Here is an 18,194-nt window from a genome sequence, read left to right as displayed (position 1 = left end):
CTGTGTCGGACAGAGCGGTTCTAAATCCAGCCTGCTGAAACTGCCAAAAAGCCTTCCCAACCGCTCTGAGGCATCCACATAGTCCTAAAACACACCGATACCACTTTTTTTGTATCACAGTGCAATGATAAAACTGGGGGGGGACAAAAATGAATGTGTGGGGAGGGGTCAAGTCCCCCTGGTCCCCAGTGAAGGTTCCTACTCATCCAGTTTTCTTTGATATCTGCTTATACCATGCTCCAATTTGGTCGCTATACCTTGCATTAAGATTGGCACAATGGTTAAGGCTTTCACTGTTATACCATCAAGTGCAGGAAAATGAACAGGGGCGGCAGGTAGCCTAGTGGTTAGAGCGTTGGACTAGGAACCGAAAGGTTGCAAGATCGAATCCCCGAGCTGACAAGGTAAAAATCTGTCATTCTGCCCCTGAACAAGGCAGTTAAACCACTGTTCCTAGGCCGTCATTGTAAATAAGAATTTGTTATTAAAACTTCTTCAGGGATTGGTGTCCCTTCCACGGGACGGTTGAGCTAACGTAGGTTAATGCGATTAGCATGAGGTTGTAAGTGACAAGAACATTTTAAGCAGAAAGCTTAAATTCTTGTTAATATAACTGCACTGTCCAATTTACAGTAGCTATTAATGTGAAAGAATGCCATGCTATTGTTTGAGGAGAGTGCACTGTTTTGAACATAAAGTTATTTATAAACATATTAGGCATATTTGGGCAGTCTTGATACAACATTTTGAACAGAAACGCGTAACGATGTTCATTGGATCAGTCTAAAACTTTCCACATATACTGCTGCAATCTAGTGGCAAAAATCTAAATTGCAGCTGGGCTGGAATAATACATTTTGGCCTTTCTGCAAGCAAACCAGACAGAACAGCCAAAAGCAGCCAACAAGTGCTGAGCATATGTGGGAACTCCTTCGATACTTTTGGAAAAGCTTTCCTCATGAAGCTGGTTGTTAGAATGCCAAGAGTGTGCAAAGCTGTCATCAATGTTAAGAGTGGCTACTTTGAAGAATCCAAAATATATATTTTGGTTTGTTTAACTTTTTTGGTTACTCCATGATTCCATATGTGTTATTTCATAGTTTTGATGTCGACACTATTAAGAAGATCCGTTTCGGATCGAAATGTTGTCATTAAAGCGATGCAATGGAGCTTTAACAGTGTGCATGCCTTCTTGTTCTATACGAGTATTCTTTATTAGCACAGCACCTATGTTTTATGTGCGTATGTGCACAAAACTTTTCACTATTATTCTGCAATTTTAGAAAACAGTAAAAATAAATATAAACCCTTGAATGAGTTGATATATCCAAACATTGACTGGTACTGTAGGCATTCCTTTTGTCCAGGTTGGAAAGGGCAGTGTGGAGGGCGATTGAGATTGTGTCATCTGTGGATCTGTTGGGGCGGAATGCAAATTGGATTGGGTCTAGGGTTTCCGGGATGATAGTGTTAAAACTTCTTATGGCTGCAGCCCGAGGCCGCCCACAATATGACAACAGCCAGCTCAAGTGCAGGGCGCGAAATTCAAAAGATATTTTTTTTAAATATTTAACTTTCACACATTAACAAGTCCAATACAGCAAATGAAAGGTACACATCTTGTGAATCCAGCCAATATGTCCGATTTTTAATTTTTTTTACAGCGAAAACAGCACATATTTATGTTAGCTCACCACCAAATACAAAAAAGGACAGACATTTTTCACAGCACAGGTAGCATGCACAAAGCCAACCTAACTAACCAAGAACCAACTAAACTAACCAAGAAACAACTTCATCAGATGACAGTCTTATAACATGTTATACAATAAATCTGTTTTGTTCGAAAAATGTGCATATTTCAGGTATAAATCATAGTTTACATTGCAGCTACAATCAGAAATTGCACCGAAAGCAGCCAGAATAATTAGACACCAACGTCAAATACCTAATTACTCATCATAAAACATTTCTGAAAAATACATAGTGTACAGCAAATGAAAGACAGGCATCTTGTGATTCCAGCCAATATTTCCGATTTATTAAGTGTTTAACAGCAAACACAATATAGCGTTATATTAGCTTACCACAATAGCCAGAAACACATGCCATTTCCCAGTAGCAAAAGGTTAGCGATCGTAACAAACCAGTAAAAGATATATAATTTTTGACTAACCTTGATATTCTTCATCAGATGACAGTCCTATAACATCAGGTTATACATACACTTATGTTTTGTTCGAAAATGTGCATATTTAGAGCTGAAATCAGTGGTTATACATTCTGCTAACGTAGCTACTATTTCCCACAACGTTCGGATATTTTTCTGACACTTTTTCTGACACACATATTCTGACCAAATAGCTATTCATAAACATAACAAAAAAATACATGTTGTATAGGAAATGATAGATCCATTAGTTCTTAATGAAATCGCAGTGTTAGAATTCTAAAAAATAACTTCATTACGACATCCAGCTTCGGTATAGCTAGAGTACCCAAAAGTTGGGCGCCGACGACTAGTTCACATGTACGACAGATATATGAAATAGCATCATAAAATGTTTCTTACTTTTGCTGATCTTTCATCAGAATGTTGGACAAGGGGTCCTTTGTCAAGAACAATCGTTGTTTGGATTTAGAACGTCCATTTTCCCTCTTGAATTAGCAAGCGCACTAGCCAAGTGGCGCGAATCTCTCCATCGTCAACAAAGTCAGAGAACGGAACACGGCAAAACTCCCGAAAAAATTTAAATAATCTGATTAAACTATATTGAAAAAACATACTTTACGATGATATGGTCACATGTATCAAATAAAATCAAAGCCGGAGATAGTAGTCGCCTATAACGGCAGCTAAACAGAAGGCAAATTCATGTCCTCTTTCGCGCGCTCCAGAAACAGGAAATGGACGGTCACGTCAAACAAAGAGCTTTAATTCCACCTCAGACCAAGATAAACACAATTTTTTTTCTCTCACCGCCTCTTGACAACCAGGGGAAGGTGTATGAAGTGTATGTAGACTCTTACGTATCACGCCCATGTATAGGCATGAAGTTGAACAGAGCATCGATTTCTGACATTCCACTTCCTGGTCAGGAAGTGTGCTGCAGAATGACTTCTGTTTCTCTCAGAGAAATATTTCAAACGGTTTTAGAAACTAGAGAGTTTTCTATCCAATAGTAATAATAATATGCATATTGTACGAGCAAGAATTGAGTACGAGGCCGTTTGAAATGGGCACGATTTAACTGGCTACTCAATACTGCCCCTTGCAGCCATAAGAAGTTAAGTGTGCCTTGAATTCCAAATAAATCACAGACAGTATCACCAGCAAAGCACAGATTTCCACCGGTCTAAAGTCCATTGCTCATGTTTCTTGGCCCAAGCAAGTATCTTCTTATTATTGGTGTCCTTTAGTAGTGGTTTCTTTGCAGCAATTCGACCATGAAGGCCTGATTCACGCAGTCTCCTTGATTTTGAGATTGTCTGTTACTTGAACTTTGTGAAGCATTTATTTGGGCTACAATTTCTATTTGGGCTACAATTTATTTGGGCTACAATTTCTGTTTTTTTGTCTTTTCTTTTAGCTTTTTCAAGGCTTGTTAGGCTGAAATGTACTCTTGGTTCAGTCTTGGTGGCTGTTCTAATTATATTATACCCTACACTGATGAATGAATCCTACAACTTCTGTAGGCCTACTCAACCACATACCATTTTATTCAGTGTATATATAAACTCCTTATAAGTTACTTGGTTCAGTAATTTACCTTATGTGATCAAACTGGCATTGAAAGACCGATGAAAATGCCTTCCTAAATAACTCTTATTAGATCAAATAAATGATCATAGTCCCCCAGTGCATATTGATACAGTCAAACACATTTTGGGGTATTGGGTTTGTTTCAAATAAAGCCTCACAGCTCTTACAGTACTGATATCATTCACATAATGATATCAAACATTAGAATGGATGTTGACAGGAAGGAAAAGCATTTGCCTCGTAGTTGACACTACATCGCAATCAATCAAATGTATTTATAAAGCCCTTTTTACATCAGATGTCACAAAGTGCTTATACAGAAACCCAGCCTGAAATCCCAATGAGCAAGCAATCCAGATGTAGAAGCACGGTGGCTAGAAAAACTCCCTAGAAAGGCAGGAACCTAGGAAGAAACCTAAAGAGGAACCAGGCTCTGAGGGAGATTATAAGAGAGATGAAGGCTAGATCGTTCGTCAAGATGTTCAAAGGTTCATATACAGTTTAGATGACCAGCAGGGTCAAATGATAATCACAGTGGTTATTGAGGGTGCAACAGATCAGCACTTCAGGAGTAAATGTCAGCTGGCTTTTCATAGCTGAGCATTCAGAGGTCAAGACAGCTGATGCGTTAGAGAGGGAGAGAGAGAGTCAAAACAGCTGGTCTGGGATAAGGTAGCAGGTCCGATGAACAGGTCAGGGTTCCATAGCTGTAGGCACAACAGCAGAAACTGGATCAGCTGCACAACAAGGTAGCACATCCGTTGAACAGGTCAGGGTTCCATAGCCGCAGGCAGACCCACAGAAACTGGAATAGCAGCATGGCCAGGTGGACTGGGGACGGGGACAGCCAGGAGTCGTCAGGCCAGGTAGTCCTGAGGCATGGCTTAGGGCTCAAGTCCTCCAGGAGTGGAAAGAGCGAGAGAGATGGGATAATTAGAGGGGGCATACTTAAGATGACACAGGACACCAGATAAAACAGGAAAAATACACAAGACAGGACAGACTGGCCCTAGCCACCCAGCACATAGACTATTGCAGCATAGATACTGGTGACTGAGACGGGGGGGGTCGGGGAACACTGTGGCCCCGTCTGACACTGTGGCCCCGGACAGGGCCAAATAGGCAGGATATATTACACCCACTTTACCAAATCACAGCCCCCACACCACCAAAGGGACATCAACAGACCACCAACTTACTATCCTTAGACAAGCGTAGTATATCCCACGAAGATCTCCCCCACCACACAAGCCCGGGGGGGCGCAAGACTGGACAGGAAGATAACGTCAACCCACTCAAGTTGAGAATAGAGAAAAAAGCCTGGGTTAGACGTGATGCACCACTTCTAAAGACGGCATGGGAGAGCACTACCAAGCCAGTGACTCAGAGGCAGAGAATCCCAGTGGAGAGAGGGGAGTCTGCCAGGCCTTCACATTCACCTTCACACCCCTGGGCCAGACTATACTCAATCATAGGACCTACTGAAGAGATGAGTCTTCAGTACAGATTTAAAGTCCTCACACATGGCTCGGCAGACCTTTCCATAAAAATTGAGCTCTATAGGAGAAAGCCCTGCTTCCACCTGTTTGCTTAGAAATTCTAGGAACAATAAGCAGGCCTGAGTCTTGTGACCATAGCGTAAGTGTAAGTATGTGCTGCAGGACCAAATCAGAAAGATAGGTAGGAGCAAGTTCATGTAATGCTTTGTAGGTTAGCAGTAAAACCTTGAAATCAGCCCTAGCCTTAACAGGAAGCCAGAGGCTAGCGCTGGAATAATATTATCACATTTTTTGGTTCTAGTCAAGATTCTAGTAGCCATATTTAGCACTAGCTGAAGTTTACTTAGTGCTTTATCCGGGTAGCCGGAGAGTAGAGCATTGCAGTAGTCTAATCTTGAAGTGACAAAAGCATGGATAAGCTTTTATGCATAATTTTTTGACAAGATGGAAAAAATCAGTTCTTGAAATATGTTTCATATGTTCATCAAAAGCGAGATCTGGGTCCAGAGTAACGCCAAGGTCCGTCAGTTTTTTTTTTTCAAAGATGAATTGTCAGATCACAGAGCAGATCTCTGTGTTTCTTGGGAACTACACTCTAAAAATTAGGGGTTCAACTGGAGTTCTTCTAAGATCTTCAAAGATCCCCGAAGAACCTTAGGGTTCTTGGCAATGAAAAACAGCCCCAAAAGGTTCTTCAAAGAACTTCTTAGGAGGTGGGGTTCATCGAGGAACCCCCATTGTGCTGGAGTTCTTCGGGGAACTTCGCAACTGAAACGATTGTGACAAGTTTTTTTTACCTTTATTTAACTAGTCATGTCAGTTAACTTCTTATGGTTGGGGGTGCTATTTTCATGTTCGGATGAAAAGTGTGCCCAGAGTAAACTGCCTGCTACTCAGGCCCAGAAGCTAAGATATGCATATTATTAGTAGATTTGGATAGAAAAAACTCTGAAGTTTCTAAAACTGTTAGAATGATGTTTGTGAGTATAACAGAATTCATATGGCAGGCAAAAAACTGAGAAAAAATCCAACCAGGAAGTGGGAAATCTGAGGTTTGTAGGTTTAAGTCTTTGCCTATCCAAGATACAGTGTACACTTCCTAAGGCTTCCCCTAGATGTCAACAGTCTTTAGAACGTTGTTTCATGTTTCTACTGTGAAGGGGGAGCGAATAAGAGCTGTTTGACTAAGAGGTCTGGCAGAATGCCATGAGCTAAGTCAGGCGCGCGGCCGTGAGAGCGAGCTCTGTTCCTTTTCATTTCTAAAGACAAAGGAATTGTCCGGTTGAAACATTTACTGAAGATTTATGATAAAAACATCCTAAAGATTGATTCTATACATTGTTTGACATGTTTCTACGAACTGTTTTGACTTTGTCTGGACTTGTCCGCGCCTTGTGAATTTCGATTGGTGAACTAAACGCGCTAACAAAAAGGAGGTATTTGGACATAAAGATGAACTTTATCAAACAAAACAAACATTTATTGTGGAACTGGGATTCCATTCCGATGAAGATCATCAAAGGTAAGTGAATATTTATAATGCTATATAATGCTATAATCCACAACATGGCGGGTATCTGTATGGCTTGTTTTGTTACCTGAGCGCTGTACTCAGATTATTGCATGGTGTGCTTTTGCCATAAAGCATTTTTGAAATCTGGAACAGCGGTTGCATTAAGGAGAAGTATATCTTTAAGAACAAATTCTTATATTTAATGATGGCCTAGGAATAGTGGGTTAACTGCCTTGTTCAGGGGCAGAATGACAGATTTGATTGTGACAACAGTTAAAAAGGTAAGTTGGGTTGATGTTTGGCTCTGAATATGTATCGAATTCATTTATATAAAATATTAATGCATAACGAAGACAATTATGGTCTTCTGTGAATAGCTATAGTTCAGAAGAATTAACGTAAATATTAGAAAGCCGGGTTTGACCGTTGGCGTTGTATGAGCTACAGTACAGTAACGTTAGCTAGCTATCTAACGTTATGTCCTAACTAGGTTTGTATTATTTCCTGAGCTATATTCTGTCCCATATATTGTATATCGTTTCCATAAAGCCAACATGGCTTTACACTCATTAACGTACGTTTCCAATCTAGAGCAGTTCTCACTTTTGTGAGAATGAACTAGCTAATGTTAGCTTTGTTGACGTTGCACTGCAACTGCAACTGCAGTGTACACACACCCGCCATTACCATGACAACTAATGTAGTCATGTCATCTAATGATTACAGTCTTACAATGATTGCACACTTAAATCCGATTTGGTCACTTGTAAAATGCGGTTGGGCAGTCAGTATTCAAAAATGGATTTGAAAAACAAAACTGATTTTTGCATTAGGGCCTGCAGTGTTTACAAAGCTTAAGAACTTTGCACACATGTGTTGTGCAATATTTGCCCATAATCTTTTTTTTAATTATTCAAGGTATTGGTAACCATGGCTAGACAACAATTTTCAAGTCTTGACACAGATTTTTTTTTAAATCACATCTGTATCTTGGCCACTCAGGAACAATCACTGTCTTCTAGGTAAGCAACTTCAATATAGAGTTGGCCTTGTTATTCTCCTGCTAAAAGGTCAATTCCTTTCCCAGTGTCTGACCTGAAGGAGGATTTCCTCTAGGATTTTGCCTGTGCTTAGCTCCCTCTCAATTATTTTATTAATCCCTGCTTAGTTATTTGATTTTAGCTAATTGGTTAGCAAGCCTAAAGTTAGCTAGATAGCAAATAATTGCCATTTACAGCAAACGTTAGATGTTCAGAAATTAGACCTACTGTATAAATTGTTCCCTTACAATGGCTCTTCATTGAAATAGTTTGTCGACTTTGTTGGGTCCATTCAAGTCTTCTTGTTGAAATCAAGTCACAGCTTGTGGAGAGGCTTGACATGTTTGAATAGATTTGACCGTTAGAAATGTTATTTAAATTGATTTCATTGGATGTTCCCTCCAGCAGAGGCCTCTGCCCCATCTCACCAACAGCCAATTATTTTACTTCGAGGGAATACTGACAGTACTGTAAACTATCAGGCACAATGTGTCATATACAGTTAAAGTCGGGAGTTTACATACACCTTAGCCAAATACATTTAAACTCAGTTTTTCACAATTACTGACATTTAATCCTAGTAAAAATTCCCTGTCTTAGGTTAGTTAGGATCACCATTTTATTTTAGGAATGTGAAATGTCAGAATAATAGTAGAGTGATTTATTTCAGCTTTTATTTCTTTCATCACATTCCCAGTGGGTCAGCATGCACTCAATTAGTATTTGGTAGCAATGCCTTTAAATTGTTTAACTTGGGTCAAACGTTTTGGGTAGCCTTCCACAAGCTTTCCACAATAAGTTGGGTGAATTTTGGCCCATTCCTCCTGACAGAGCTGGTGTAACTGAGTCAGGTTTGTAGGCCTCCTTGCTCGCACATGCTTTTTCAGTTCTGCCCACACATTTTCTATGGGATTGAGGTCAGGGCTTTGTGATGGCCACTCCAATACCTTGACTTTGTTGTTCTTAAGCCATTTTGCCACAACTTTGGAAGTATGCTTGGGTCATTGTCCATTTGGAAGACCTATTTGTGAGCAAGCTTTAACTTCCTGACTGATGTCTTGAGATGTTTCTTCAATATATCCACATTTTCTTCCCTCATGATGCCATCTATTTAAGTGCACCAGTCCCTCCTGCAGCAAAGCACCCCCACAACATGATGCTACCACCCCTGTGCTTCACGGTTGGGATGGTGTTCTTTGGTTTGCAAGCCTCCCCCTTTTTCCTCCAAACATAACGATGGTCATTATGGCCAAACGGTTCTAGAGGACATCAGACCAGAGGACATTTCTTCACAAAGTACAATCTTTGTCCCCATTTGCAGTTGCAAACCGTAGTCTGGCTTTTTTATGGTAGTTTTGGAGCAGTGGCTTCTTCCTTGCTAAACAGCCTTTCAGGTTGTCGATATAGGACTTGTTTTACTGTGGATATAGATACTTTTGTACCTGTTTCCTCCAGCATCTTCACAAGGTCCTTTGCTGTTGTTCTGGGATTGATTTGCACTTTTCGCACCAAAGTATGTTCATCTCTAGGAGACAGAACGCATCTCCTTCCTGAGCGGTATGACGGCTGCGTGGTCCCATGGTGTTTATACTTGTGTATTATTGTTTGTACAGATAAACGTGGTACCTTCAGGTGTTTGGAAATTGCTCCCAAGGATGACCCAGACTTGTGGAGGTCAAATAGTTTTTCTGATGTCTTGGCTGATTTCTTTTGATTTTCCCATGATGTTAAGAAAAGAGGCACTGAGTTTGAAGGTCGGCCTTGAAATACATCCACAGGTACACCTCCAATTCACTCAAATTATGCAAATTAGCCTATCAGAAGCTTCTAAAGCCATGACATCATTTTCTGGAATTTTCTAAGCTGTTTAAAGGCACAGTCAACTTAGTGTATGTAAACCTCTGACCCACTGGAATTGTGATACAGTGAAATAATCTGTCTGTAAACAACTGTTGGAAAGATTACTTGTCATGCACAAAGTAGATGTCCTAACCGACTTGCCAAAACTATAGTTTGTTAACAAGAAATTTGTGGAGTGGTTGAAAAATGAGTTTTAACTTCTTTGGGCTGCAAGCCCGAAGTCGGGCACAATATGACAACAGCCACTTCAAGTGCAGGGCGCAAAATATTTTTTAGAAATATTTAACTTTCACACATTAACAAGTCCAATACAGCAAATGAAAGATAAACATCTTGTGAATCCAGCCAACATGTCCGATTTTTTAAAATGTTTTACAGCGAAAACACCACGTATATTTGTTAGCTCACCACCAAATACAAAAAAGCACAGACGGCTTGCACAAAACCAACCAAACTAACCAAGAACCAACCAAACTAACCAAGAAACAACCACAACAGATGACAGTCTTATAACATAACATGTTATACAATAAATCTATTTTGTTCAAAAAATATGCATATTTGAGGTATAACTCAGTTTTATATTGCAGCTACAATCGGAAATAGCACCGAAGCAGCTAGAACAATTACAGAGACCAAATTGAAATACCTAAATACTCATCATAAAACATTTATGAAAAATACATGGTGTACAGCAAATGAAAGACAAACATCTTGTGAATCCAGCCAATATTTCCAATTTTTTTAAGTGTTTTACAGCGAAAACACATTATAGCATTATATTAGCTTACTACAATAGCCAACCACACAACAGCATTGATTCAAGGCAACAGTATTGATAGTGACAAAACCAGCAAAAGATATTATTTCACTAACCTTCATAAACTTCATCAGATGACAGTCCTATAACATCATATTACACAATACATATATGGTTTGTTCGAAAAGGTGCATATTTCGAGCTGAAATCCGTGGTTATACATTGTGAAAACGTAGCAAATATTTTCCAGAATCTCCGGATATATTTCTGACACTCACCTATTCTGACCAAATAACTAATCATAAACGTTGTACTTGTTGTACAGCAAATGATAGATACACTAGTTCTTAATGCAATCGCCGTGTTAGAATTCTAAAAATAACTTTAGTACGACATGCAGCTTACGTTATAGCGAGACAGCGCCAAAACTCAAGGCGGAAAACACAACACATTTGACAGAAATAGGAAATAACATCATAAATGGGTCCTACTTTTGTTGAGCTTCCATCAGAATCTTGTACAAGTGGTCCTTTGTCCAGAACAATCGTTGTTTGGATTTAGAATGTCCTTTTTCCCTCTCGAATTAGCAAGCAAAACTTGCCAAGTGGCGCGAAGCTGTCCATCGTCAACAAACGCAGAGAACGGAACACGCCAAAACTCCCGAAAAAATTTCAATAATCTGATTACACTATATTGAAAAAACATACTTTACGATGATATTGTCACATTTATCAAATAAAATCAAAGCCGGAGATATTAGCCGTCTATAACAAAAGCTTTTCAGAAGCCAATGCGGAAGTCCTTTCCGCGTCTTCCTGAACAAAGGAAATTGGGGTCCTGTCATTCCAAGCTCTCGCTTTTGACCATAGAAATACCTAGACTCCCCATTTCACCTCTCACAGCCTATTGACATCTAGTGGAAGGCATATGAAGTGCATGTATACTAATAGATTTCAAGCAAATGATTAGGGAGGCCCTGGAACAGAGCCTCGATTTCAGATTTTTCACTTTCTGACAGGAAGTTTGCTGCAAAATGAGTTTTGTTTTACTCACAGATATAATTCAAACGGTTTTAGAAACTAGTGTTTTCTATCCAATAGTAATAATAATATGCATATTGTACGAGCAAGAATTGAGTACGAGGCCGTTTGAAATGGGCACCTTTTATCCAAGCTACTCAATACTAAGTTAACTTCTCTGCGCTACGGATCCCTTTTACGGGATCATTTTCCTAAACAACCACTGAATTGCAGGGTGCAAAATATTACAAAAAATATTAATAATCATGCAATCACAAGTGAAATATACCAAAACGCAGCTTAGCTTGTTGTTAATCCACCTATTGTGTCAGATTGTGAAAATATGCTTTACAGAGAAAGAAATTCAAGCTTTTGTGAGTAACAATGCTAGAACAGCTAGCCCCAAATTAGCATGGTCACGAAAGTCAGAAAAGCAATAAAATTAATCGCTTACCTTTGATAATCTTCGGATGTTTGCACTCACGAGACTCCCAGTTACACAATAAATGTTGTTTTTGTTCGATAAATATTACTTTTATAACAAAAAAACGCCATTTGGGTTGCGCGTTATGTTCAGAAAACTACAGCCTCGTTCCGTTCGACGAAATTTCCAAAACGTATCCCTAATGGTCATAGAAACATGTCAAATGTTTTTTATAATCAATCCTCAGGTTGTTTTTAACAAACATAATCGATAATATTTCAACCGGACCGTAACCTATTCAATAAGAGAGAAAAAAAAATGGAGAGCTACCCTCTCGCACGCAGGAACTAATCAGAGGACACCTGACTTCTTTTGAAAAATCTCGCTAATTTTTCAAAATAAAGGCCTGAAACTGTCTAAAGCCTGGTCACAGCCTGAGGAAGCCATTGGAAAAGGAATCTGGTTGATACCCCTTTAAATGGAAGAAAGACGGGCCAGGAAACACAGATAAAGAAAATAAAAATAATAACTTCCGGGTTATATTTTCTCAGGCCTGCAGAATCAGTTTTGTTTTACTCACAGACAATATTTTTACAGTTTTGGAAAGTTTGTAGTGTTTTCTATCCTAATCTGTAAATTATATGCATATTCTACGATCTGGACCTGAGAAATAGTCTGTTTACTTTGGGAACGTTATTAAAAAAAAATAATAATAATCTGACCCCTAGCGTCAAGAGGTTTTAATGACTCCAACCTAAGTGTATGTAAACTTCCGACTTCAACTGTATGTCAAGATATCCAAGCACCTGAAGTCATTGTGTCAAACAGTGCCACTATACACTGAGTGTACAAAACATTGCGAATACCTCATCTTTCCATGACATAGACTGAACAGGTGAATCCAGCTGAAAGCTATGATCCCTTATTGATGTCACTTGTTAAATCTACTTCAATCATTGTAGATGAAGGGGAGGAGACAGGTTCAATAAGGATTTTTAAGTCTTGAGACATGGTTTGTTTATATGTGCCATTCAGGGGGTGAATGGGCAAGACAACAATTGAAGTGCCTTTGTACAGGGTAGTAGGTGTCGGCGCACCGGTTTGAGCATTTCAAGAACTGCCAAGGTGCTGGGGTTTTCACGCTCAACAGTTTTCCGTGTAGATCACGAATGGGCCACAACCCAAAGGTCATCCAGCCAACTTGACAAAACTGTGGGAAGCATTAGAGTCAACACAGGCCAGCATCCCTGTGGAACGCTTTCAACACCTTGTAGAGTCCATGCCCTTATGAATTGAGGATGTTCTGTGGGCAAAAGGGGGTGCAACTTAGGAAGGTGTCCCTAATGTTTTGTACACTCAGTGTATATCAGAATCTGACACATTTCAAGCTGAATCATTTGGAACTCCACTATTCAGATCTGAAACATTTGATGTTAAGACAAAATGACACCATGATACAGGTAATTTTAGGCAGTGACTAAGTCTTGACTTCACAATTTTGGTACATGTATTTGTTGTCTGGTTTGGCTTCTTTCTTATTTTATATTGTGAAATAAAATCCAAAATATGTCATCATGAATTGTCACATTGATCAAACTCTTTAATACAGGATGAGACCATAAGCTGTTTACCATGAGGCTGCTATCATCATCACAAGACAGTTAACCCAATGTTCCTAGGCTGTCATTGAAAATAAGAATGTTCTTAACTGACTTGCCTAGTTAAATAAAGGTACTTTTTATTTTTTTCCACTTTCCCCTAAAAATCACTGGAAGGATGCCCTCCTTTTGACTAGATTGCTCCCTCCTAAAAAGTAGTTTCCTGAGGCATGAGTCCGTGTGGCTGTTCATCAGTTCAGTAGAAGGGCACAGGGACATTTGTGACTTAAAAGGCTCATCTTCGACAGACATTAATGAACATCTGGTGGCTTGCTCTCTTTTGACTTTTGAATGTGAAACTTTCAAATCATGCTTCGCGGGTAAACAGCAGTATCATATTTTGACATTAATTCCAAGTGTGCCAAGACAGTTAGAGGAATGATTTACACAGGACTTAAAGTGACCCAAGTGAAAAAAGTCAAATCTGAAGAATTTATGGGCCGGTCAGTGATTGTACTGTTTAATGATAATAAGGCTTATGTTAAATGATGATAAGCAACTATGGTATAGCAAGATTTTTTTGCCATTTTTCTCTCAAAGGGAAATAGAAACGCTATGATTTAGAACGTCAGCTAACTGTAATTGTAACGCCATATTGGCATTGTTGTGTCAACTGGCAGGAAAGAAAAATGTGGAACTCCTAAAAATGGCCAAATTTATCGAGTAGCTCCAAGTCTGAGAATTCGTTTATTACAGATAATGAAATAATGTTAGTTAGGGAGCCAATTAACCTACTGAAGCCGTTCATGTTTGAGCCGATTGTTTCCCCAGGTCAAAGAGTTCGTTGGCGCGATGGTAAGATATTTACCTTTCGATTAGACGACCGGAGTTTGAATCGCAGACAGCATCATGATTGATGAAATCTCATTCTAACCAATAATGGGGCAATCTCATTATAAATACATTGTGATTTTGTTTCGGTATCAGACTAACTTTTATGATTTTGTTTGCAGAGCCAGTTCACCCTATGGGCACAAGGGAGAATTGGACGATGTGGACGGCATCTCATCCATGCGCGTGTTGTGTCTTCCATAAAGCGCGCATACCCAGAAGCAAAGGCAAAGTTAATTTAGTAAATCTAGCATGCAGTTTTTTTTTTCAAAGGATAGACCTAATGTCTGCGCCTTATGTAAACATAGTGTTAGTTAGCTTGTCCGCTATAACAACAGGTTCAAGCTTAACCAGATCAACTTGCTTTGAAGATAATACTACTTTCAATGTGCGCTAATCCCATGTCCTTGTTGATAGAGTAGTGACTTCACCTAACTGGGTGCCATCTATTGGAAAGGAATGTTAACTACACTGGGTAGCTAGTTGGCAGAGTGAAAGTAGACTTTAATAATATATGCCATATAGCAGACGCCTTTATCCAAAGTGAACTGGGTACATGCTAGTGGAAACATCATAGAAACAGGAAAACAATTTTGATATCATGGATGGTCAGTCCTTGCATCTATAGCTCTGTCTATGAATTTGAGAGTGGTTACATTTTTCCAGCCCCATCACTCAGCTTTTTACCGAAAGAGGAGTAGGGAGACACTGTGTTATTGTTTCTACTGCTGATTGCCACTTTAATAAATTAAGATGCAGATTAAATACACACCAAAATATGTTATAGATACTATAAAAAATGTATCATCACTCAGACAGTTAGTGAATACACAGCATCCAGCACAGCAAACAATCAATCAAATGTTTTTCAAAAGCCCTTTTTACATCAAAAATAATCACCACAGTGGTTATAGAGGGTGCAACAGTTCAACACCTCAGAAGCAAATGTCAGTTGGTTTTTCATAGCTGAGCATTCATAGGTTGAGAGAGAGAGAGTCGGAACAGCAGGATCGGGACAAGGTAGCACATCCGTTGAAATGGTTTTTAAAAATTAGTGGAAAAGCAATTCCACTCCGAATCCCATTATGGATGGGTGTATCTTTGCATTCGCTGTTGAATGGCCTGCTCTTTCTACATTTTTGGAACACCAGCCTACTCCCCCAAAGTAATCGATAGTACATATTGGCTCTCACTGCGATGATTGTGATTCTGAGCGCTCAGGTTCATACAGTGAGTTACGGTCTTCACTGATCTCACTCTCCGTCAGCTCCATATTTGGCGTATAGGGGCAGGACTTGGTTGTATACTGATGGTCGTGAGCGCAATCTAGCTAGGGCCCTGAGCTCTTTAGTGATGGTCCTGGTGGACCTCTTCTCCACTGCACCACAGGAACACTCTGGCACCCAGGGGTCAGTTTGGCATGCTGTACTAACCATTCTTTCCTGTTGGTAGAAAACAATTAAAGCATCTATTACGCTATACTTATATACAATAATCACTGCATATATTTGAAATAAACAATAGCCTTAGAAATAACATGGATTGGCATTGCCTCCTCTGCCTTCTGCACAGTCTCCAGAATGAAAATATTTTCAGGGATGAAAACGGGGCGGCAGGTAGCCGAGTGTTGGACTGGTAACCGGAAGGTTGCTAGATCGAATCCCCGAGCTGACAAGGTAAAAATCTGTTGTTCTGCCCCTGAACAAGGCAGTTAACCCACTGTTCATAGGCCGTCATTGTAAATAAGAATTTGTTCGTAACTGACTTGCCTAGTTAAATAAAGGCTAAATGTAAAAATATTATGAAGATGTCATCCTGAAAACAAATAAATATTTTGTTTAGACAACAGATCCCAAAGATATCAGTTGGCATTAACAAGCTTCCTGTCTTGTACACACATACAGGGACATTCATTTTTCATTCTCAGCGCAGCTCAAGCAATTTCTCTAACTGTCAACACATTCAAATGAATAGAGGATGCAAACACAGTTAGGAATTCTAAGGAGGTGTGCGTTCTGGCTGTTCGTCCCCCACAGACGGTGGTCTCAGATCCGTAGCAACAGTATGTCACAATGGGATGCCGGACGTCTCTGCGTCTTTGCACTCTGATTTATGCTTTATTCAACCACCCACACCGCATGCCTTTTTTGATTGGACAATATTCCTAATCTAAAATAATTTATATTGTTTTCTAGGTCTAGGTAAGATAAGCTATTTTCTGTCAGCCCGATTTTTCTTTACCTTGACATTTGAGAGGGTTTGAATGTTTGTAACATCTGTAATTATCTTTTGTAGGAGGTTCTTTATATAAAACAAGTTATGTAATAGATTAAAGATTGTTAGGTTTGTGACATGTATGCTTTGCACAGGTTTTCTGAAATAAAAAGCAATAACATATTCACCCACTCCTTCACACATCTGAATACATTCCAGATTAAATGTGACCTTGGTGAAAAGGGTGAGCTTTCTTTGAAATGGCAACTTAAAAACTTTTATTGTAAAACCCTTCATGCTACCAACCATCTGTTTCACTAATACCTCGGAATCTATATACAAACAATTTTATAGCGGAAACTTGCCCATATTTATATTAAATCACTGGTGTGGTTTGTAAAAGTTACAAATGTTACCCTTTGGCATTTGTGGTGGAACAGTCATGTTTTCATTCAAATGGAAACAATGGGGATTCATTCCAGAAGCATCACAGAACCACAGCAAAATGTGTAACTCTATCTGCATTGTCGGAGGTCTTATATAAAGCTGATCCTGCATATGCCTGGAACAATTATTTTCCGTTATCAACTCAGTAGAGAAACATCTCAAAGCGTAAGGAATGAGTCTTACTAATACCAGATAAAATGACCTTTGTTATATGAGAGTGGAGTGCCACCCTTACATATTTTCTCTATCATAGGGCACAAGCCACTATGCCCATTCCATGTTCTTCAGGTCCCTTCTCTATGAACCAACTATTTGAGAAACCAGTTTACAGTCAAGTGATATATTATTTGGTATCTGGAAGTGTGACCTGTCAGATTCAATGAAACTCATGTTCTATGACTGAGTGAAATTAATTTGATTTAATGTTCTTCTCGGAAAATGTTTACGCTCTCCCTCACCACTCATTAGTTGTGGATGGGGCCTTTGTCCGATGCCCTTAGATGAAAGGTCCACAGTGAAGCGGAAAAACGCAGGGAACGAAATGATTTGTTTTCCTGGGCTCACACATGGGCGCAATCTCTGACAGCTGTTCCCCTCTCGGGTGTCCCCACTAACTCTTTCTCTCGATTCTGCCCCACTCGCCATATTTTGGGACTGATTTATGAAAATATTAAAAGTGAGTTGGGTGGCCCTCCATAACCAGGTTGTGCCTCAAATTCCAATTCAATTCTTGAATTTTAATTGAATATGAATATAAGTAGTAAACATGATACAGAATTGCAATTCTAATTTGAATCAAAAGAAAATAAAATTAATTCAATTAAATGAAAATGCCTCTTCTATATTAGGTGTAGTCTATACAAATATACATTTTGTACACAACATCAAACATGTTATATACATGGAAATACAAAATTGATGCAACAATTGATTTCCAGGACAAACTCTTAAAATGAATGATCAAGGAAAACAAAACCTGTATGCAAATATTCAAAGTTATTATATTTCATTAAATCACTTACATTTTGTTAAATATGGGAGAAATACTACACTGAACAAAGATATAAGCGCAACATGGTCCCATGTTTCATCAACTGAAATAAAAGATCCCAGAAATGTTCCATACTCACAAAAAGTGTATTTCTCTCAAATCTTGTGCACAAATT

The 18,194-nt window shown here is 39.2% G+C and overlaps 1 protein-coding gene across 2 annotated transcripts in view; it reads left to right on the top strand.

Moving 5' to 3' along the window:
- The window catches only part of LOC120049311 (collagen alpha-1(XXV) chain-like), a 139,437-nt gene that overhangs the window by 57,743 nt on the left and 63,500 nt on the right, over nt 1-18,194 (top strand). The window lies entirely within an intron of this gene.

This window comes from Salvelinus namaycush, chromosome 6, assembly GCF_016432855.1.
Source record: "Salvelinus namaycush isolate Seneca chromosome 6, SaNama_1.0, whole genome shotgun sequence".
NCBI lineage: Eukaryota > Metazoa > Chordata > Actinopteri > Salmoniformes > Salmonidae > Salvelinus > Salvelinus namaycush.
Note: the sequence above shows the minus strand (reverse complement) of the source record. Positions and strands in the feature narration are given on the sequence as shown.